The sequence below is a fragment of the Cardiocondyla obscurior genome, linkage group LG05, assembly GCF_019399895.1.
Source record: "Cardiocondyla obscurior isolate alpha-2009 linkage group LG05, Cobs3.1, whole genome shotgun sequence".
Classification (NCBI taxonomy): domain Eukaryota; kingdom Metazoa; phylum Arthropoda; class Insecta; order Hymenoptera; family Formicidae; genus Cardiocondyla; species Cardiocondyla obscurior.
Window position 1 is genome coordinate 6914212 of NC_091868.1, and position 24550 is coordinate 6938761.

The 24550-nt window shown below is 36.8% G+C and overlaps 1 protein-coding gene and 1 long non-coding RNA gene across 2 annotated transcripts in view; one reads left to right on the forward strand and one right to left on the reverse strand.

Moving 5' to 3' along the window:
• LOC139102665 (lachesin) overlaps window positions 1-24550 on the forward strand; it is a 150410-nt gene that overhangs the window by 54121 nt on the left and 71739 nt on the right. The window lies entirely within an intron of this gene.
• On the reverse strand, window positions 1187-24259 carry LOC139102666 (uncharacterized). The gene is made up of 4 exons (XR_011545740.1): window positions 24172-24259; window positions 12754-12790; window positions 5163-5200; window positions 1187-1506 (listed from the first exon to the last, which is right to left on the reverse strand). It is a non-coding gene; the product is annotated as an uncharacterized lncRNA (long non-coding RNA).

A 24550-nucleotide genomic window follows, 5' to 3' on the forward strand; every position in this document is an offset into this window, starting at 1 on the left:
GATAAGAAAACACATTTCGATTCCTAGCTGGGATACTGGGCCATTTTTTTTTTTTTTTTTTTTTTCGTTCTCAGGGTCGGAAATTCGCTATAAACGAAAGTCGCGTATACATGTCAAACATATTTTTATGTTTCATAATATATTTTAAAATAAATTAACAGATGTACGGATCTGTTTGTTAAACTCAAATATTACCGTATAATATAATCGTATCAAAATAAGAAAAGTGATAATATTCATTGATAAAGTTCAAAACAAGGAAGTTAATCAAAGCATTTTAATTGTCTTCGTTAAATAGAAGTTTATCATCGAGAGAGAATAATTCGCTAGGTTCAAATGGAAGCGAGTATTTATTTTAGTTTCATGCTCTTGATATTGTTGATTTGACTCCGCTTCGCGCAACATTCGTACGAGGATCTAACCGCCGCGTTTCTGTCCACTTGACTTCGTGTCGTTTCGTCTCGTTAAGAGTCATCGTCATGTCGTAGACGAGTATGTCCGTATAAAGTACTCCTCAGATTATTCTCCAATTAATTAGCCCGAACGATTCTTCAATTGATCCTCGGCGTGTAACCCGCCACCATCAACGAGTTCCAAGAGGTTCGTTATTCTCGATTCGCTTTCACCCTTAGAGAGGAATGGGTAATGAACTGGAAGGTGGTTCGTACCGGGTTGTATTATTAAGATGTTAGATTGTGTTATGCTTGACCGCGCTTTTGGGGATAACGAGGATAATGGAATTAAGCGTGTCGGAACCGTCGATATACCGTCTATCTGCACTTTCCATCATCTACCCTACGATATTTTATTTTTCGTTATTTCCCACCCGAAGTTCTTCTTCGCACACTTTTAAACCGATATGGCTCATTTATTTGATTATCCCGACTGAATAAATATTCTTATCAATTAGAGCTTTTTCATTAATTGTTATTATATATATTTTTTTGTTATCGCCTGTTTTTATCGATCGTGTATACGCTTTATTAATATTTTATATTTTTACCAGAAGGAACTATGCAAACTACGAAAAGAAAGTCATACGACTTACCAATCTGCATGAGCTTCAGCGGAGTTGAAAGATCTGCCGGTGACTGTAACATAGAAAAGAAATTATTAATATAGACATGGTTGATTAATGAGATTAATAAAAACAAGATCTTTTTTTAAATTTATACTTACTTAAAAGTTGCTCCGCCGATGCAGGATGCCTATCCGAGGCCTGCTCCTCCTCTCAGGTGGCAGTGTCGAGTCATCCCTCCGCGAACAGGTCACTCGCGAACACCCCGACCCGTGATTTTAATACCGCGAAAATTACACGACGATCACTCGCGCGTTACATGGTTCGGCACTCGCGATTAAAAGAAAGCCGCGTGTCGCAAAACTACGCCCGAATACTCAGCGGATCTCGCGGGACGACCGACAAACCGACCACGGTTCGTATATCTTAATATCGGCGGTGACGATACTCGTTGACGACGGCGAACAGCGGACAGCAGCTGCGTCGATCTGTAACATAAAGAAATATCAAGTGGTTAATCGTGGTTATCGTGCCGGAAGGGTTTTCGTTAAACGGAAGTGCGAATTACTTTCGGTACGGAGACATGTGCTCGCTGCGCTATGTGTAGTACGTGTGTGCTCGCGCGACCGCTGGAGAAGGACAAAGCGAGAGTGGGAGTAGTGGGGGAATATACCTAGCGCGCGGCACGTAGGCTCGCGCTCGCTCTCACCCTGTTCCCCCCGCCTCACCCCACCTCCCCCCGCGCCTATCTATACGTTAGTTTCTTTCGATTTAATTGTAATATTAAATTCGTATGACCAGACAAAGACGGTACTTCTCCTAGGTCGTCCTCGATCTCGAAGATCGCAAAGACCGTCTTTGCCTGGGCATATTTATTAAATATTAAAATTAAATTGAACCTCGAAAAAGCTAATTTATGCGTAACGCAGCAATTTTTTATAGAGAGGATTTTCTTGTCATTATTTCGCTCAAACAGAGACACTGACAGTTGGAAGAATCGCGCCGTTCGAAACTCGAGCTTTCCCTACTTTTCAAAGTCCCAGTGTCCCATACGGGAAGGATCTTTTTTTCCTGTAAAATAATCATCGATTTTTCCTCTCTTGGCTATCAGCTCCACTGACCCCCGCTCGCTGTGGGCTTTTTTTCTCATCGTCGAAAAATCTGACACCGACCGATCCCGGGCGCGTTTTTATCCCCACAAATCACACGGGAGCGGTGCGGCACGCGATTCGTCGATAAGCTCGAGCTGTCTGCTCGCAGAACATCTATCGTTATATCGATCGCGTCCGTTCACTCTCTTGCACAGTACTCGAGAGCTGTCGTCAGGACACACGGCAGGGTTTGTGGATATATGTGGATATACAGCGTGCGCGGAGTCTACTTCGGAGCGCCGACAGCAAAACCGCAAACACGCGGCTTGGCGCGACCAAACCTCAAACCAAAGCCAACACTATTGCCGCGGGGGTAAGTAGAGCTTATGTAGTTTCGATGAGCGACCACGCGCAGGAAACATCGCAAGAAAAACGGCGGAGGAGAAAAAAAGATTGCTCGCGCCTTGATTCAATACTCGTGAAATCACCCTGATCACAAATAGAGAAATTCGCGCTTCTTACTCTAATTATTTATCGATTAATTAGATATTTTTGTAAATAAGAATGTTCTATTTCTGTAATAATAAAAACAAATTTATAAGAGAAAAGTGGTTTGTTTACGATGGCGTATTATAACTATTGAGATCCGTATATTTTATTTAGCAATATTAATCTACCTCTTTTTTACTATAAAAATGTATAAAATCCAGATGTGATTGGCACATCTTAAAATGGCGTTGCCAAATGTCTCAAAATAAAACTATTGGTATAACTATTGATGAAAATATCATTAAAGTATTGGCACGTTATTGTTATAATTTAAATGCGTCACGCAAAAGAAATTAAAAAAAAAAAAAAAGATATACAGTAAGAGAAATAAAGATTAAAAGTAAAAATAAATGTAATAAAATCTCAACGTTTCTACATTAGTTAAAAATTTCGTACTTTACGGTTGCTTACGGAAATTTTTCTCTTTACGGATACGACACGAGCTTTCAACCGTCATTAGAAAACGCTCGCAATTTTTAAGTTTATAAAATAATACAATGGATTCATGTGTCTGCTCGCGAATACGTTCTTCGTTGGTGTATTTGCGTATTTACATTTAGAGGAGAAAAATGTCTAAATGGCGGATAAAAAGTTAGTATTACTGGGGAAACTGCAAATGCAATTCAACCAGGATCAAAAACGCAAAGGAAATGTAGTCGTAGTTGGCGTAAAGAGAAAAATTAAGTATTTGCATCTGTGAGACGAAACCTCCGCTCTTCTGTAACGTTTCTTCTCTCTTATTTCCGCTTTAACACGTAAATTGCTAGCTTCCGACGTGGTGCAGGTACTAGTTTACGTATTCGTTCCGTTTGTATTTTTCATTTTGCGCGTGTAACGCCGTCTATTATTGCTCTCAACTGTTATTTAAAAGACGCATTTGTATTTTCGCAAAACGTAAAACTACCCGTGACGTCTTCGTTCGTTTTCTACTTCGCACGTCGATATATCTATCGTACTTAAATTCTACCACACAAAGAGAAGATATAGCCGTAAAAATCTCAAGGATTATTACATCCGTTGAACTGAATAAAAGATGTGTAGTTGGTATAATTTGATTCAATTGATATAAATGGAAATATAATTGATCGTTATGAAAGACTGCAATTGATGCTCGTTAAGAATACTGTATACTTGCGCACAGAATACACGAGATAAAATAATTAATCCAGTTATCTCTACGTTAGGAATGAGATTTTTCCATAAGACTTTATTTACACGCAAACTGCGGTAATGAACTTTAAACACATTGCAACTTTAATATAGTTTCTAAAATCTCAAGATTTTAATGCACAGGACTGAAGATCTAAGTAGTACTTTTTATTTCTAAAACAAAGTATATGCCAATTTTTTTTTTTATATAAAACTTATTTTTTTTTTTTTTTTTACGTCTTTATCTTTATAACTTATTCTCCGGCTGGTTCCTTTCTAACGGTATGAATCTTCCACCAGCGGCCTCGTTTTTTTTTTATTAATCCTTCCGTTCATGTAAAAGCGGAAACTAATGAGATATTTACGATGGTAGAGTGCTCCTTTCTAATTCATCTCCAGCGAAGCTATTAATAATGCGAAATCGACACGTGCCGAAGACGTACAAATTACGGGAAATTAATATTGTTTTTTTTTTTGTTTTTCTTTTGAAGGGGGAAAGGTATTTCCGCCAAGAATTTCTCCGTGTTATCCCATGCGATGCAATGAGGCCTCATCCGGGCTCTTTTGGAAGGTAGTTGGGCATAATAAAAAGAACATTCGGACCGGTGAACGTGACGGTAGCATACATATACACGTATGTACACGTATATGCGCAAATGTATATACGTACGCGGTGCCAAAGTGCCGAAGAGTGTTTCGCCGTGCTCGAACTAATCGATGCGTTAATCTCCTGACCTTTTATCCCCACGTTTCGACTCTCTCATCGTCGTTCCGGCCCGCCCCGATCATCCGAATCCCGTCATACTATCCTTTTCCGGACCGCCCCGGCTATTCTGCCTGTTCGATAGAATATTTTCTGTCTGCCGAGAACCGAAAAATGATGTTGAGATATTCCAAAAGATTTTTCAATCTAACGCCACGCTTCTCTCCGTGCATACGGTCGCATACAATATGTAACAGCTCACAATAATTCAATTCCGAAACGTTTTATATTTCATCTAAAATGCGCCGCAACTTATAGGTATTTGTCGATATTATTTGTAATAACGTTTACGTAATGGGGCAATGGGGAGATTAATCATCGTGGACGATAATATTTGAGTAATATACGAAGAAGTTATATTCCCGACTTAAAAAAAAAAAAAGAAAAAAAAAACCCACGTTAAATCGAATCGGATTCATGTTGCCGGTTTATCGCGATGGTGATCGCTTCTCGCTTAGCTAGTTCACGTTGTGCAGCGAATGTCAGGTTAATTTTTATTATATTATTTTAATTATTTTTAAAACTTTCAATATTGCTATACTTTCGCAAATTTTTCCCCGTAACGCATTGAAAAAAAAAATATGTGACTCACCGGTCGATGTGCAGCGGCGGAGTTACACAGCTACGATTCTGCAACAAACAAATATAAAAATTGTTACTTTACATTGTAAAAAGAGATCAGATAATGCATATTGTGTTAAAAATAAAGTTTGCACCTCTAATTAGTTTTTCAATCAAAGTAAAGGTTTTATTGTCTAAACAAGATTTAGTAATTAGTCAGTGGCGCTATATGAGAGATCATTCATTTTTTTTTTGCGATTCAAATATTTTCGATAACCTCTTATTTCCGAAAAGGTATATGATTAAAAAAAAAGTTAAATTTTAATCTATATTTTATTCACCATTTAAATCAACTATTATTTGAATACCCACGTTAAACTTTCATAAAAGTGCGGATTTATTCAATATCGCAGGATTTTTTGACCTTCATAAAATCTGTTAATTTAATAAATAAATTACATTGCAAAACGGCGTTTTTACGAGAAGCGATAATTTCAATTTTGCGGGATAAAGTAATGGAACGCTGACGACGATGTATCCGAAGTATCTCTTTCATGTAGTAATTTCGGAGCGAATGCATATACTATTTTTACAACCTTTTTATTTCGTGTTCAGAAAAACGTGGTTGTCAAAACCGTGCGTACGCAGCTGTAAAAGTGTCGATGTAATCGCTGTCGTCGTAACAATAACAGTCATTGCGAACTGACGATTAGCTTACATACTGGACGGTATAAAATTTATATCCTCATAGTGATTTAAATGCCATTCAGCCGCGAGTACATCGCGACAAATTTCGTCCCAGATGCGCTACGAATTTTATGAGATTCGCTGTCCGTAAAATGCCACGATTCTCTCAAAAGTAACGGCGATAGATACGACTGACGAAGAGAGAAAGAGAGAGAGAGAGAGAGAGAGAAAAATGAAGTAACGATATGGTAACGCAATTCAACCAAGATTGATTACAAAATGATAATTATGGATTTTATCGAACTTTGCGTGTAGGGTACGCAAATATAAAATCACCATTAAACGATTCGAGTATAGCTATTCTCGTTGTTCGGGAAAAATATTCGAAGAAAAAAAAACGACTTTTAATTTAGTTTAGATGAATAAAAAATTGACGCTAGACGACAGTTGGTGAAAAGAATGAGATAATGCATGCCGCAGTAATGATCTAACGGCGCTCTCATTTACGTTAAAAAATTGGTGTGTCGCTCGACGGCGAAAAATCTTCGCTCCGCCATCAGTCATGGAATTTCGTCACCCTTCTCCGGCGTAGCCGTTTCCGTGAATTTCTCACCGGCACCGGCGTGATTCTCCGGGTGCGTGTTCCGGAAGAGATGGCACTCATTTTCCCGACCGTTGATTCCGGATGGTCTCACGAAACCTCCTTTCCTACCCCACCGTTCTCCGTCGCCACCCTCGGTCGCTCTAAGGACACAAATAGACAAGGACACGGTGCGGCTGCATCACCCCCTCGATCAGCCGAAATTGCTACCGACGTAGTCGTGAAATTTTAGTGCCGCGAATCTCCGAATTGTTCTCCGTTCCCGCTACTCCTCTCACCTACGTCCGCCGCCTTCCTAACCCTCTAGTCCGCGACGTCTTTATGTCGTCGGGATTCAGCCCGAAAAATATCTCTGTAACATTGCGTGCAATCTGGCGGTCGATTCGTTCTCCGTTGATCTTTCGCTTGCACACGAGGCTTCATTTGCATGCATTCAACTATGCTGCGATCGTAAAAAAAGAATAAATATATATAGCCGTAGTCGTTTTTAGCAATAAAAAATTAAAATGCACATTTTTACACGTTTCTTTATTGAATAAAAATTAAACCGTTCTTCCCGTTCCCGTATATAACTTTTTAGTTGAATATTTAGAAGCGCGAAACAATAAATCGTTAATTTAAATAATGAAATTATAAGTTTTGTTACAGTTTCTTCCTAAGACTAATCGATAATCATTAGGAGTTAACATTACGATTGTCATATCTATAACGTAGCAATGTGATTTGAATTTCAAATGCAGCGTAATTTCCAATATTGACACTATTTTAAATATTGTAAAAATGTGAGTCACATTAAAAGGACCGCACACAGTAAGTGATAGATTAAAACTGCAGTATCGATATTCAGCCCTTTTCAAATTTCAATCGCAATTTTTTCCTGCGGTGAATTAATATTTTTTTTTTTTTGTCAAGTTATTACGACAGATCTTGCTTTTTATTTCGTTCATTTTTATTCAACGACAAATCAATTTTTTTTAACATAAAATTATAATTAATAATAGCGTTGGTGGGAAAAATAATTTCTGTTATAATCATTTTATAAAAAAAATAAAATTAATAAATAAAAAAAAAGTTTAAAATGTAACATAGACGTGATTTCCTACTCCGTTTTTTTTTTTGCGACATCTTGCAGTAAAATAATAAGAAATACGAGAAAAGAGCTTCCGTTTTTTCTTACGACGAAATAATTTTCTCTAAGCTTCTTTCGAGTCTGTTTGCGTTCATTTGCACCGGAAACTCTCGGCTCTCTTTCACGATATAGCGATACCTGCCCACCTATTTGTTTTGTGCAAAAGCAATAGAGTTTGCATGTTCTATCGATCTTCGCTCGTGAGGACTTGTGATAATTGAATTGTGAATCCAATCAAGCAGTCGAGATTACGAAAGAGATCGCGATATAGGTCATAGATGTGTGAAGAAAATTATACGAACTCTAACTCACTTACCCTGCATGAGTAATAGTAATATATTATTAACTTTTTAACAACCATATTATTTAACAGATTATTATATTGTGTTCGTGTTACACATTATAGACGAATAATTGATTAAAAAATAAGTGGGTTATTACATCTGAGTTAAGAAAATATAGTGGGAAAACTTCTGTGTTTAAGAGATATATCATTTTAAGAGATAATTTTAAGATAATGTATATTAGAATGATAAAGAGCGCCATTAATTTGATAAAAAGCACCAAAAAAATATCTTAAAATAGAAACGAATGTTGTCGTTATTCTAAAAATTTTAAAGAAAACTTGTAATTTTTGTAGCCTATGCCGTATTTCTGTTTTTCTTATGTAAAAAACTTTAAATTATATATTTTCGCGAAATTTCATGTACATAGTTCCGTTCTCTTATTTTCCATCATATTTCTATCATAATCTCACAACACAGTTAAGCAATAATTGGAGATTACAATTATTAATTAATATTTTTAAACAGCATTTTATAAAATGTGTGTGCAGTATATATGATTAAAATAAAAAGAAAACCTTACTCTTTTAAATAAGTATTAACGCTCAAAGTACCGATTGATCTCCTAAATCTCAAAATTTGAAATATATGCGTCCTCTATCTAAAAGCATATTTCAAGGATCAATTAGTTTTCGAATCCGTCCCTCATAAGTAGCAATCCTATTTGACAGCGGGGTCGACGACACGTTTTACGACTTGAATACCAGCCACAATGGTCCCGTTGTGGAATCGATCGCTTCGTTGTTCGTACAGGCAAGGAAAGACGGGAGGGTGAGGCAAGCTAGGAGCGTTGAAGGCAAATCAGGGGCTTCGTAGATGATCACTATAGATGGGATGAAATATTAAGCACAGCACGGGAGGCACAGCGCCGAGAAGAGCAACGGCTGCGTGGCCGAGGCTGTAGAAGTTTTATTAAAAATCTGCGTTGAAGGATGATGGATATCTCCGTAGGAGTGGTGAGAGGCCTCGGCCTTATGTTCGGATGGCCGGTAAGAAAGTCGGAAGAAAAAGCAGATGAAGTAGACGACGAAAGCCGTTAAGGACAGAAACAGATGAAACTGTACGGATCGCACGGTTGATGAAGCAGAAGATAAGGAGAGATGAAAGAGTGAAAATAAGAGGGACGAGCGTGAGTTCTTCCAAGGCGGTGAAGAAAGGAAATTGATTTTTATCCGCTTCGAAAAATTGTAAAAAAGGCGGCGAGATGACGAGCTGACTTTTCGATTTCTTAAAAGTTCGACGTTTGTTCTTCACATCAAACACGGTGTACGTAGTCCGTCAATCTCGCTTAGAAATGTCATTACTTCTAGCTTTGTCGAAGTTATGAATATAACGCATAATTTATTAAAAAAAAAAAAATAATAATACCACGAAATTATTATTAAAAATTAAGTTATACAAGAATCAAATTAAAATTAATTAAATATTTTAACAAAAAAAAAAGATTGAACAAATATAAATGTCTTTTTTGAATAACAGCAAAGAAATGCAAGAAAGTAAACGTGTAAAACGTGTAAATATGACAAAGGAATCTTTTCAGTCCATTGCTTCAAATTTACGTGAAACGGTTGCACGTGCTAAACAAGTAGTGACAAGAGAAAAAAAAATGATAGAGATATCAGCTACTACCTTCGTAAAGTATTTACTTTGAAATTTGTTTTATAATGCGAATATTATTATGATTTACAAGAGAAAGGATTAGAGATGAAGGCAAAAAAGAAGATTATACGCTTGATGATAGGCACGCGCTGAAAGAAACAAAACGAAAAGGGTTTTAGGGCAAAGAAAGTAAAGAAGAGAAAGAAGAGAGCGAAGAAGAAAGGAGCTACCAGAGATACGAAGCGACGTGGCCAAAACTACAGCAAGATGAAAGAAGATCGGAAAAAGAGGTCCCTTCAATATAATAAAAGAGATATTACAGGATTGTGGCTTATTTGGTCTAGAAAATTTAAAAGACTGAAAGCATTTTAAGATTGAATGAAAGACAAGCATCTTGCCAGCTATAGATCGCGTCACGTCCAAAGCGGGATGGAAGGGATGATAACAGTGGAACTGTGCAGATTTATGATAAACGAGATTTAACATAAAAATGTGATATTGTTGGAAAATATATTTGCAAGGAACATTTCAAGATTCGTTTTATGAGAAAATATTTGAGAATACATATTTTTTAAGAACAGATAAAAAGAGATATGTACTTTCTAGAAAGCTATGTGTTTATTACCTATATATTTTCTTTTGTGAAATACGTTATTAACTCTTTCTCACAACAATTTTATATTAATTAATTTCAAAATTAATTTTACAAATATATTTTTTAATATCACATTTTATATGTAGCGAATTTAAGTGTGAATAAAAAAAATATGATAACGCCAGTGTAGAGAGAAGAAAATCGCTCGATACACAGATAAGCAAAGGAGAAAATGAAGGAAAAAAAAAAAAAAAAATGGTACTGAGAAATGAGAAAGAGAATCGGCAGTTGTGGAGTCATTGCGCCGGAGAGAGTTGGTTTGTAGTACAGGCGGCTCAAGGGAAACAGCAAGAGGGTAGTGAATTAAAGCGGTTCGTCCTCCCTAACGAAGTCAACACGCCAAGCGGACGGATGAGGCCGCCTTGTCGAGCGGAGACTGTCGTAACAAGCGTAATCTTATATAAGACTGGAGGGGAAGCGGGGAGGTAGACGCGAGGGTCAATTGTAGGTAGCGGGATGAGATCGAAAGTGTAGAAGGAGAATGAGGAGATTGGAAGAAGAAGAAGAAGAAGAAGGCGAAAAAACGAAGGGAAGTATCGGGGGACGGCGAAGCCGGTAAGAAACCTCAGACCACAAAGTCGAGTTATGCCTCTTTCCTGCTTCAGAATCGACTTTTCGTTTCTACCTGCCTGTACTTCATCTTACCCTCTCTTTCTCTTTTCTTTCTTATTCTCTCTTTCTTCGCGGCCTCGTCTCTCTCTCTCTCTCTCTTTTAGATCGCCATTAAAATGATAAAATAATGTTTGCGATGGTAAGTGCCACTAAAGCCTGCCGCTTAACCACCCCCACCGGAGGCTGAACCCTCGTAAAGAAGGCGACCCTCGACTTTGTACCACCTTGTCGAACCACTTCGCTCACGCTCGTTCGCCTCGGTGCTAATTTACGAACGCCGTACTCGACACGGCGACGAGTAATCGATTTACGGGCCCCAAGAAGGAAAGTAGCAGGGTCATAAGGTGGATAGATCGAGGTAAAGGCAGAGGGGCGGCGGCGATAGTGGCGGGTAACCTCTTCCGATCGAAGAATTTGTGGCGAGTAGTTTCCGTGTACCAAAATGGATAAAGTATTGACGCAGATAATATCGTAATTATTCGCACGCTCGTTTGCCGCATCTTTAGGGTCCCGGCATTGTTATTAATAGCCATTGGCGATGCTGGAAATACTCCCAGACACGACTGCCTCGATGTTACATCGCACGGGAGGGAGTTAAATTACGGGACGTTTACGTTATTGGAGATTAAATGAGCCGGATAATTGTATTGTTTACTTCGATATGCGCTAGGGAGTGAGAATGCATTACGGAGAAAGTTGTATGAAAATACCCGATTACCTAGATAAGCTCCGTTTTTCGACGGAGCAGTTCCTCTCGTAAATTCGGCGTTTATGCTTCTATCTCTGTACGAATTCTTAAATCTTCTTAAGTAAATCGTTTGTATGTATTTGTACGGTTTTATTTTATTTTACCCTTTCCCGAAGCAAAGAGCATATATCAAATCGAATTATGGATTGTCACGTTGGCGCGATATCCATTCAATTCAATATTGCGAATTCAGAAACGTATCGAGAATATGCGCATATTTTCCTACACACTTGGACTTATTAATAAACATTACACGAAAATCGGAATATCGCGAGTAATTCCACAATTTTTATCGCTATATAAACAAATGATATAAACGTCAACAAACTTTCGCCATATGAAATTGGATAGTAACACAGTGGTCCTCGCGTTAAGTTTGCCGTATACGTATACATGCTACGATACGATGTTTCATCGTATTTTATCAGTTCACGGTTCAGAAATTTAACAATAATCATAGTTCCCATAAAACGTAATATGCCCGTTGATCGGCCCGTCAAAACGCGATTCAGAAATGAAAGATTAACTCCCAATCGATGCAATCACGTACTTTCGAGCCTGTATACCAAAAACACGTCACGTCGGTTCGCTTCTCAATCATACTACTTGACAAGGCGACAGCGTTAAACGATTAAGGCTCGAAGCCCGAAGTGGGCCAGATTCTGTGAAAATCCTTGATATTCTAACCTTCCGTGCCAACCCCCTTCCGCGCTAAATCCCTTCATCCCCTTTCTCTTCGTCTGTCGTTCTATTCTACTCTGCTTTCTTCTCTTTGATTCTTTCTGTTCTGTATAGCTCCTGATTGGACAGAAATTGTGCAGGCGGTTTCTGTCTGTACAGCGAAGAAAATTTATCGAATCTCTGCGAGAGTAGGATAAAAAGACGCGTATCGTGTTTTCCTTTTGCACCGAAGCGAGAGAACCTCATTGTTGGAGCTGATTTCTGATTTACGATCACGGCAAATGTGCAACACAAACGAGCGTAAAGTGTTTGAGTTGTGCAGATAGAAAGAGAGAGAAAGAAATAAGTCGGACGTGATTTAAAATATTTAGTAATTTTATTATTTTAGAAACAAGACGTAAAAATTTCATTATTAATATGCTTTAATATTTTGCGGTATTGATTAGTTCTATCATTTGGCTTATTTCGTCGCGAGAGTGCCAACGAACATCAGTTAAAACGTTAGAAATCGATTGTTCTAAACGACAAGATTAAATATAATAAATAAAAAAATATTTTTCACTCACCGATGCGCAGGAGTTTTACTGCCCCGTAGCTGCGATACTGTAACAAATAAATATAACATTTAAATTAAAAAAAGTGTTAAAAATAATGTTCACTATTAAATAAAATATCACATATCTCCAATTAATTAAGCAATACCGATGATTGAAAAAAACACTATTAATTTTATAACTTTAAATTTAGACTCAAGTTTATACAATTTATGCTAAAAGTCTGCAAGTTTTTAAAGATATAGGTAATAATTCAAGTGAATCTTGAAATATTCTAATTAAAAAGAATCTATCATCGATAGATTATTCAGCCTTTTTGAGACATTCGCATTATAATTAAAGCCCGGATGAGGGCTGTAACGCTTTGTCATTTATGCTGAGCGTCACTGAACGCTAAACGAGTAAGACTACGCAGCAGCGGTTAATGCCCAAAGCATTTCCCTACTCTGTATTACGATTGTTTTACTCCTCATCAGTACCTCTCAACGTTCAGTGATGCTCAGCACGAACAGGCACGTCACTTTGCAGCCCTCATCCGGGCTCTAATTACAATTTATTATTATTTTATTTTAAATAATTACAAAATTAGTCAATATGCATCGTCGTATTAAACACACATATTTTAATTGTAGAGTCTAACGAAAAAGTATTAAAACCTTGTGACAAACTTATGTTTATAAGTTTTCACGTCGTAAAAGTCTTTTTATACGACACACGAAAGTTATGTTATTGATGATTGACTTAATAGCCATATAATGTTAAATTGTTCGTGGGCAGCTTAACGCTCTGTGAATAAAAAAGGGCAGAAAGAAGGTACAAAAGAAAGAGCTGTTTAATAATTCAAACGTAAATTGCAGACACGACTTGCTGAATACGTTCTAAATTTAGTCCTATTGATAGCAGTACAATGATTTGTATATTATTCAGTTAATAATTCATTGCGGATGTAAGTCATCGCAAAAACTTGACATCATTTACAAAAAAAATATATATATATATATATATATATATATATATTTCAATGAAATAAAAATACAATTAGTAACTTCGTGTGCTGGTATACCTTTATCGTCGTTTTTCCCAATAAGCTAATCACAACTTCCGGTTTATTTCATCGAGAAATAATTATCGAACTCCACGGTAATTTACGGATTTTGTGCAGCGAACGAGAGTGAATACTCGGGCAGAAAATCAATATTTAACCTCTGAATTCGTTCACTTTATTCGTTAGATAAGAATTCGTTCATATTTTACATATTTTACGTGATAAATAATACGAACGTCACAATATCTGGTTCATCATTAAATTTTTTTATTTTTGCTAGATTTTTCACGCAATTTTACACAATCTTAAATATTTTTTAAACCTGGTTTTCAGAATAAATATGCATGTCACGCTAACTTTTATCTATTTCGAGAAAAATATCAATGTTTTTTTTTTGTAACATTTTTTATAACGAAAGATCGGAAGGTTTCGATTTCAGATATGTTTTGTACTCTTCGTTTCTACTGGTGTTCGCGCGCGAGAAACCAATCAAATATTTTAGAACGTGGGGAAAGAAAAGATGAAAATTATGAGGATTCATGAGATATTCGAGGATATTGCTTTCAGAAGTATTACTCTATTTTTATTAAATTTTTTAATACCTTTTTTCTCGCAAAAATTTGGCTTTTTTATTAATGACTGACAATTCAAATGTCACTTTGAATTTATTGAAATTATTGGAATTTTAGAATCATTAATGGTTAAATAATTTTAAAAGTTATCAATCACTATATGTACAAATAGTTAAAATATTCTACCGTGAACGTGCAATAAAAGATATATAATTTTGATAGTTTATTCGTCATAGTCTATCTTACGCTGTAATTAACTGCTATTGTACTGGTTAATAACACACGTGTGTATGTATACATTATTTGCCATGTTTGTAGTTTAATATTTATTACATTAATTAGTGAAAATTATCATAATTAGTTAAAGTTAAGAGATGATAGAATTTAGTTAAATATAAAACATAGCCGGGACTTTTAGGTTTAAATTTCGACGAATAAACAAATATAAAATAATCTCAAAATCAATAAAATGACACCGCAAATACATATATCGCAAAAAAGTATCGATATATTATTAGTATATTAATTATTTACTTGAAATAATTTGAAATTAAAAATAATTTAATATTAATTCTTATCAAATCGTGATGTATTAATAAAAATAAAAATATAACGTTAAGATCTAAAATTCCTATATTATATAATAAATCAGATTTAAACGAAACTATAAATAACAGCAAGTTGAACTACGTTCGATAATTTTTCTGAAACTGCCAGTTCGGCAGAAAAATCTATCTAATTTAATATAATCGTTAGAAATATCTTTGTAAATATTCACATTGCGTTTTACAACCGCGGGCATAGATATGTTCCAGCACGTGAATCGCAGAACGTACACGACCGAGACGAAAAGCCATTAGATATGGGAACGGGTGCTGTTTATCCGCTATTTAATGGTTTCTTTGTGCGGTATTTGGATGTGCTAGTCACGTATAAAATGCATGGGTGCAGGGTAATAAGATGAAGGGTGTGAAATGGCGATATCACGCGAAGTGGGTCAAGCTTTGAGAAGAAAACATGATATTCCATTCCAAAATTAAATGAACATAATATTGTTCAAATTCTATTCCGGTACCTAACAATATATTTACGCAAATATTGTAAAGAATGATAACAGACAATAAAATAATTACAAAAAAAAAAAAAAAAAAAAGAAGTTAATAAAGAAAAGCCCTCGCATATAATAAGTTGAAATAGGTAAGAGAAAAGGGAAAAAGAACACTTTCCATGAATTAAAAGTATCCTGCTTCTGAATAAATCAGAATCTGTATGAGAACTTGTAAAGTATGTAAATGTGTATTTTCTTTGTGGAGTACGAAGGCAAAACGAGAATGTGTTCGCGCCGAAGACGGAAACCAGGATCTCATCTTTTTTTCGCGTTTGAGCCACTTTTTCCCTCGCGTTCAAGCATAAAGCGCACGAGATCGTGATTTACGGAATCAATGAAAGAGTCTTAGGGGGTATCGCGAGAATGACAGGTAGTAACTTTTCGTTAAAAAGAAATCGTCCGATTACTTCATATGTTGTACGTGTAAATTCGCACGTGACAGTCTATATGCATTTTTGTGTACCTTCCTGATGGATATTGGAAAAGTTGCGCACGACATCCTGTAGCTCAAATCACCCCCGATAGAAGGAAATGTCTGCTCGACTGCGCCTCTTTCGCGTCTCGCAACAGTTATCCCGTAACTTTCGTTCTTCCTGTAACTGTTTTCGCGTGTCTTTCTCTTTCTCTCGCTCTTTCATAACAACAACGGTAGACGCAACTTCGGGCGGCCGCTTCACTCGGTCGTGAAAACAACATCGACAAATATTTTGATTTACAGCCGCGGTCCGAGATGTTCATCATCCCGCACACGCATTAGCGAGATCTGTGGGAGGTCCAGTTTGGATCCAATCGAATTTAATTGAACGAGAAGTTGAGAATAATTTCCGACAACTCCAAAATTCGTGATTTCGCAAGTGTGAGCAAATTCGCGTCTCGATCTATCCTTATTTCAATCAATGTTAGTAAGCGCCGTGCAACTCGCTTGGAAATCGCCAGTCGTGTCCGCATAAAGTTATTCACAGTTCTCGATAAATCGTCCGCTATCCTACGGCAGCGATCGCGATGTATTAATCCGCATACATCCCCGATCGATGTCTGGACACGGGGAGCGACATACTCGGCTAGGTATTCAGGTTTCCCAGATATCGCGCCATTCGTGTAAATTCATCGTCCATTCGGACACCGACCAAACGAGATCTTCGGCATGTAGTATACACGTATCATCTGGCACACACGTCCTCCCCCACCCCTCCCTCTTTACTCGTTCTATCCCTATTTCTCTCTCTCTCTCTCTCTCTCTCTCTCTCTCGTTCTCTCATACTGTTGTGTTGGATATTGGTAAAGTTGTACGCGACATCCCTGCAACTCGAACAGCCCCACGTTCTCTATAGCGATGCCCGAATTCTCTCTATTCGGATACCGTTTCTCTCTTCCTTCTTTATCCCGGTTTCTCGATTCTATTCCCCTCGCCGCGCGTCCTTTTCCGCTCCTTTGACTCCTACTCTTTCTTTGGTAGTCTCGATGCGGTTCCAACTTTATCCCTTTCTTCCCCCTCCACCCTCTTCCTCCTCCAAAAAAAAAGGACGAAGCGTCGTTCCGATAAAAATTCTATCTCTAATCGTACTTTTGCTACAGAAATCCACGTTAATAAAATTCAATGAACATGCTCTTATAGTTTCAGTTTCCAGATATTTGTGACATCGAATTATTCATATTATTTTACTTTCAGGGCACTTTGACGACTCTACAATTCAATTTTTAGTTACCGTCACATTTTTCGATAATTTTTATACATATATAATTGCGGGCAGAAAAAGAGAGAGATTTCTCTAACTTAGTTTTGGTTCTAATTTTAAAGTTGATAAAATTCATATTATACATATCAAAATCTATTGCCATAAAATTTCGCAAATATCGCTTATCACATTTCCATATAATGTCTATCAAATAAAATATCAAGGCAATGTTGGAAAATTGCGTGTCTATATGTGTGACTATATACAAGCATGTCGCTGTTAATACCAATCGATTTGTTGTGACCAAAAAAAAAAAAACAGCGTCCGACAGGTCAACGCCGAGTGGATATATACGGGCCAGTAATTTTTTAATTGCATTTCTATCGGACATTTTTATGGTGGGCTATTTTGGTGGTAGTGTAGGCTCATCCGGTTGCACCTACCTCTCTTTTACCCGTTGAATGCAACGATTTAGCATCCATCCTTATAAATTCATTTTCAGGGTGTTGTGCGAAATGAAATAAATCCATATTGAATTCTCCGTTAAAGAGAGAAACACGCGATAAATATAAACACATGCAGCGAACGATAAATATAATTATACGTTTTACTGTTTTATAATAAGAATGACCGTAGATTATAATACCCGCAAATTTATAATTTTATTATACGTGTTTGTTGTTTATCTTCCATTATTGTATTTTCTGCAGTGCTGACAATTAATATTTCTGTTCGATATTGATAATTTAATCTAAATTTTTGTTTTTTTTATTTCTTTTTTTTGGGGGGTCATTAATACAAATTAGCTTCTTTTACGTACGCAAATTATTTAATTAACTCGGGCGACTTTTCATAAAAGAAGTCCTCACATTGCACACGCGATATTATCGTGGCTCCAATAATTTCTACTAGCATGATACCTGCTATTTCTACTGTCCTAACACGACGGAAAAAGTTTTCCATTTGACGTTATTGTGGTCCGGTGCCACACGCCAAACTGGTATCCGTATGTGGCAATATGTTCGATAGCGACCATCAGGCACCGTAAGTTGCTCTCTTTTGCTTTCGTCCTTGTAATACCGATGGACGGTGGAACCGCCTTCTCTTTCCCGTAGTTTGCTACGGCCTAATAGCTGTCTAGGATCAGCGCAGCCTTTTATTACTTCGACACCGTAGTGTAGCGCTTGGTTTTCCCCGGTATTCTACGTCGCGAAAATGGCAGCGACGATACCTGACGGCGATAGTGTGCGAGCGAAAGAAAGAGGAAAGAGTCAAAGAGAATGAGCGGTACGAAGTTGGAGGAACGTGAGTGTGAAAAGAGGGTGGCAAAAGAGAGAGAGAGAGAAAGAGAGAAAATGCGCGGAGGGGGAAAGAGATAAAAGAGAACGGATAGAAGGACAAGCGAGAGAGAATTAGAGGTAGTGGAAAAGTGGAGGAACGTAGACGGAAAAAGGAGAGACAAAGAGGTGGAGAAGGACAGGGGGTCGAATTCCCAGTAGATCACTGTCACGCCGCGAGAAGCCAATATAAATACCTCAACGCCTCGCCCGGTTTGCCGCTCGCATTGCTATACGGCTGCCCTGCTGTAACTTGTCTGTCCCGTTTGTTTTCCCACGCGCAGTCAAGAGAGGGATGAAACGCGCTGACGAGGGAAAATAGCGACGCGATGCTCACGAAAAGAAAGGGATCATAGGCGACACGGGTACTCAGATTATTCCGCGCACACCGGGGTATCTCTGCTTCTTATTTCGATCTCGACTCGATTGAGCGCTTTACATTCACGGAAACAATATAGAAAAGAAAAAAAATAATAAGAAGCTGAGAGGTATCTTATTTTGCTTATTTGTGATTGAATTATGCAATGCATCTTTCTATGCGAACGATAAGTCTTTCACGTCACAGTGACATTTCAAAAAAGAAAATTAGCACCTATCCGCGATGAAATATTTTCCGCGTTGATACTTTTAGAAAGTTTATTTGCGTTCTTCGCCAAGTAAACATAGACTTCCATACCGCGTTCTTGAACATCGAAACAGATTGCATACGATAAGAGAATTTGAATTATTCCACGTGCATACGCCTATCCTTTTTGGTATCCTATCCTTCTTGAGGGGTCAACCCTGTGCCATCCTCCTCAGACACTCGTTTTTCATCTGTCTCGGAGGACAGAGCTCTTGACGGCACAGGGAATTGGCGTCCTTCCTAGGAAGAGGTTCGTGGCTTCTGTCCTAGGAAGACGCCAGAGGGAATATCTCGTCACGTACGTCCGACAACTCGCGGGCGGAATTAAGGAAAACTTTTGTTCGAAAGTTTGTTTTTTGCGCAGTGCCGTGGCTCGACTGTAAGAGCATCGTCGATCGTGGAAAAGTTAAGGTTGCCGTTGGAGCTTCTTTTTTTTTTGTTTTTCTATTTTTTTTTTTTTTTTTTTTTTTTTTTTTTTTTTTGTTATTACAACACACTCGGATCTTGGATAAATCGCGGTTCTTTCCCGGTACCTCAATGATTTTTTTTTTTTTTCTCTTTTGGCTAGTTTATTATCGTACACGAGCAAATTTCAGCGCTCGCAAAATGAACTAGTTATCCCTACGCGCCACTACACGATAATGACTCCATAACCGAAAGCGAAACAGTCGAAAAGACACGTACGATGGCGTAAAATCAGCGTCGAGACGCTATTGTAAAGCTCGACGAGTGAAAACTTAATTGGACAAAATGCAAACGGATTTGTGGAAGCAGAGTTAGGGCATTTGTACCAAGAGATTCATTCATTATAGCTCTTTCCATTTAATTAACCAGAGATAAAATCGCACGTTAACTTTGTCAAGTATTTAAATGTTGAGCATTACGGGGATCACGAATGTACCGGAACTGATAAAATTACGAGTTATCTCTTATCGCGCTTTTCTTCTTCGGGAATGTGTTAAAATTAGTTGTAAACATTTTCCACGCCGAACACGAGCAATTGCGAGATTAAGAGCGGAACAATTCAGCTTTACTACAAACGGTATGCTGACTGTAATATTTACCGCCGAGTTATGGAGTTCTTAAACTTCGTTATTAGTTCTCTATGTACGGATGAACGGGAGTTTCGTTTATCTCTTCTCAGTTGTTCCAGCCGCGGAAATTTATCCCGATGCATTACGTTTGGCTTTATGTTCATTCTTCGCAAGAATCTTAAATAATCGATATCGCATTTCGAGTCTTTCCTTTCTACCATTTATTTTTGTTTAACCGCGTATCTCCAATAATTTATATAAAAATGATTATTTCATAAAGCATAAAACAAGTTATAGAGAAAAAGAAAAAGATTTAGTTATTAATTTAATATATAAGTGTCTAACATTTCCACGTTTCAAGCAAGAGAATATTTATCAAGTTTTACTCAAGTTTTATTATTATTAAAAAAAAAAAAAAAAAATTCTTTTTTTAATAATATTGTAAGGATTTTGCTAACGATTATTGTTGGGGTGATTTTCAATTGTTCGCACATACACCGCTTGGGCAGCATTACTTTTATCACCTTGATGATCGGGGGATGATTTTATTGCCGATTTCGTATGCCGCGCGAGTACTAGGGTGGTTTAATGAGCCACAGCCCCGCGTCTTCCCCGTGTCGACATCACCTTTTCGTCTGTTCGTCTACTACTCGGCTATCGTCGCCGAATGACCTCGGTTTCTCTCTCAGATCCGGCGCGCCTCCTCCGCGCTTTCCAGCTGCTTCTCTTTTGCCCCCGTTTTACCCCTCTGTTGCTACCTAACGTCTCCGATTTTGCGCACCCTCCGACATCCTCACAATTACGCGTCGCGCGTGCCTCGACTAGAGAAACGTATACCGCAACTATAACCTTCACTCTCTTGGCTGATGGGGAACAACATCCGAACAGTCTCCCTTTAGTCGCGTTCTGTTCTTCACCCTTTTTCCCCTACTTTTTCCGTTATACTAAAATTGCCAGTCTTGTACGCAAACACATGGAAAATCACGAACCGATACTTATTTCCCTTGTTCCGTAATTGAAAGAATATTTAATAAAAGTAAATAATTAAAAAGAGGCATTGGAATTTAGTTTATCTGAACGATCTAAACGATTATACAAAGATTTTAGATTTTATATAAATATTAATTGCAACTAATTCATCATTTACGAAATGTTTGTGTTTTACGAAATAAACTTTTTAAGAAATTATATAAAGTAAATCTGTGAAATACAAGTCTTACTTTTGTTTGCGTGGTATAATGATTTATGTAATGCGTTCCTCCGTCTAATGCTAATAATTAGTATGAGTTAAACTTTGTCGTAGCTAGAAGACGAGGAGTCCACGTCGAGCGAAAGAAGTTTTGTAATCACTTAAAGTGCATTCGCGTGCGGCTTGGGAATTCAAGCTGCTAAGACGCAGATGACAATTTTTCAGCGTCTAGTAGGCTACGTGATGTGTAATATTGCAATTGCTTTGCTTCAATGGATTAAATCTACACACGTGATTCTTAACAGTTTGACGGCAGTAATAAAAAGTATTGCCAATTACGTACTTGAACTACAATTGTATGTCGAAAGTATAAATTAAAAGTTGATAGAAAATAGTTTTGTGATCTATAAGTTAATCAGGACATTTGCCACGAATCCGTATATCCCTTTTTGTAATAATCTTAATAGAAATACATATATTTAAATTTACAATTTTTTCAATATTAATATAATTTAATTTTGAAGAATAAATTATTCATCTTGCTATATTCACGTAATCAAACTTGTGCCTCCATTTATTTAGGTTAAATAAACGAAAAGATAAAAATGAGTCAATAATTACAATGATGTAACCAATTTACTATTTTAATCTTATATGATTTTTCAGAAAAAAAAAAAATAAATAAGAAATTTGAAAATAACTAGCAATTATTTAATGAAACGTTTATGCATTATGTTGCCGTAATTGTACTACCGTAAATCAAGTGTTGTGCGCATTGGTATGAATAATATCTTAGGTGCACGACATACAACTGCTATATGTAAATTCGAATACTAATATGTGTATAAGCACGCGGTTTAGTATGATCAACTCCACGGTAGATATTTATACAAAGCTTTTAATCGCAAGTTTGAATAGAAATTACGATGCAGTTTCTTTAATAATTAAATACAATATTATTCGATCATTTGCTCTGTGTATGTAAGCTCTATATCGGCGTGTATAATGTCGCTACCTCTGAACAGTTGTATACTAAAGCAGTATGAATAACCAACCTAATACCAATATTGGTTGAATGTCAAATCGAACGCGGAACCTAACGTCGATAGGTAGGTGTACGTGCATTAATATCACATTCGCGAAATTTCTTAAAGTTTATTTCATTAGCATATTTTCATTGCAACTAATAAACCCAACGCAAGTTGAATAACGTGAAAGATTAATTTTATATTGAAATAATAATAACTCTACATTTATGATATAATGTGTCCCAAGAAAATTGTCTAATTTGCAGTTTAATATTATTTAAGGAACAGAATTGTAAGGTTCTTTAATTTTAATAATCGGTATTAAAGATCATTTAATATCTTAGTGAAATATCGTTTACGTCTGCTCGTTTGTTAGCTATTACAAATATGTAATACCTATCAATCACACAATGCATCGATTTATGATCCTGAATAAAATGACCCGAATAAAAACAATACTTTCCTATATCGTGAATCACGATGTGGCTACAAATATTCTGCATTTTTTTTTTTTTTTTTTTTTTTTTTTATTCAATTTTACTACCAAATGTGAGAAAATGCACTTTGGAGACAGCGGCCGGTGAATACATATCATTCTCTGGGAGCGCGTATTTTTAACGTAACCGTTGAAGTCATGGACCAGAGATCATAGTGGGAATCCCGATGGCACACCATAATGTATCATACCGATGATCCGATCGTGAGTTACGGAGTTTCGAAGTACAAGAGTGGATTTACGATGGTGCGTGAAAGTTAGCCGCTGATCTTGCTCCAAGTGGCGGAATTCACTCTTGCACTTCGGAATCCCATAACTTACGAATGGAGACGTCAAGACGTTATGGAATAAAGCTACGATTCTACTCGATGTCTATTCCTAACGTTTATATTTCTGTTCACGGTAACCTATTGCGTGGCCATTGAACGAATATTTTTTATATCCTATCTATGTGTGTCTAATTTAATATTGTTTTATAATTTGTAGGTTTATTTCGAGACGACATTTTCTCTGTTACTTGAGTTCTTTTTTTTTTCTTCAATATTCTCTTATACACCGAAATTAAAATTTATTTAATGTTGTCTATAGAAGTATTACGTATTGAAAAGATTATTTATAGTTAAAAAAATTGTATATAAAAAGTAAGCTTAGAAAATATAATTAACAATTTGCATAATTTCAAATTAAAATAAATGTAATATATTTATGGTTAAAATTTTCATGAACAATGAATCGAATTGGCTGTAAGTGTTCCAAGAGTTAAATGTCTATCAAACTTTGTTTTAGCACATCTATTTTAATTAATTTATGAATTATTATATACGCTTTTATTTATAATATTATTAAATATATGTATAATTTGAATTTTTAATTGAATATATGCGATAGAATTTCCATTGATCCATTAGGTCAAGTTAAAATCAGAGATAAATAATTTGTCGCTCACCGATAGAAGGGCAGCTTTAATACAAACGTTGATTTGCAAAATATAAATATGCTAAATTACAATTTACTCCAAATAATTAATGTATGTTATAATAATTAATAATTAGTGAGCTCATATTTTATTTATCTTTCAAGTTCATATTTAATAAAATAATAATATAATTTGCAGAATGACGTATTGCTTATATAAAAGTCTACATAAATATTGAATAGTTTCAATACAAATATATCATAAAATATTTTAAATATCTTGACTGGCGAGCTCAACAATATTTAATACGAGTAACATTTAATAGTGCAATCAAGTCGTGCGTAAAGTGGGTCAAGTTAAATCATATAACAGATAAAATCATGTGAATTCAATGATTTTCTTACCTCGGAGCCGCCTGGCCGTTGTCCGATGCCTTCCTGGATCGCCTCTTCCTCTCAGACCCGTCTCGATTCGTCCAAGGTTCTTCCATGGCCTTCGATGGTCTTCCGTGGCTCGTCCGCGGCACTTCCATGGCACTCGCGACAAACGCGGGTTAATCACAGTCCGGGCGATAATCACCGACGATCGCGCGTCACTTGGTGCGACTTCTCCAACGCATTAGCTGCATCCGACGCGCTCGTTAACGAATATTACCATGTAACGCGAAAGAATCACGACCGCGCGCGATCCGCTCGACGCTCGCGACACACGTAAATGTCGGTAATGTTTGAATTTTGAACGATGCGAATTATAGAAGGACGTGTCTAACTTCGCGCATCAACC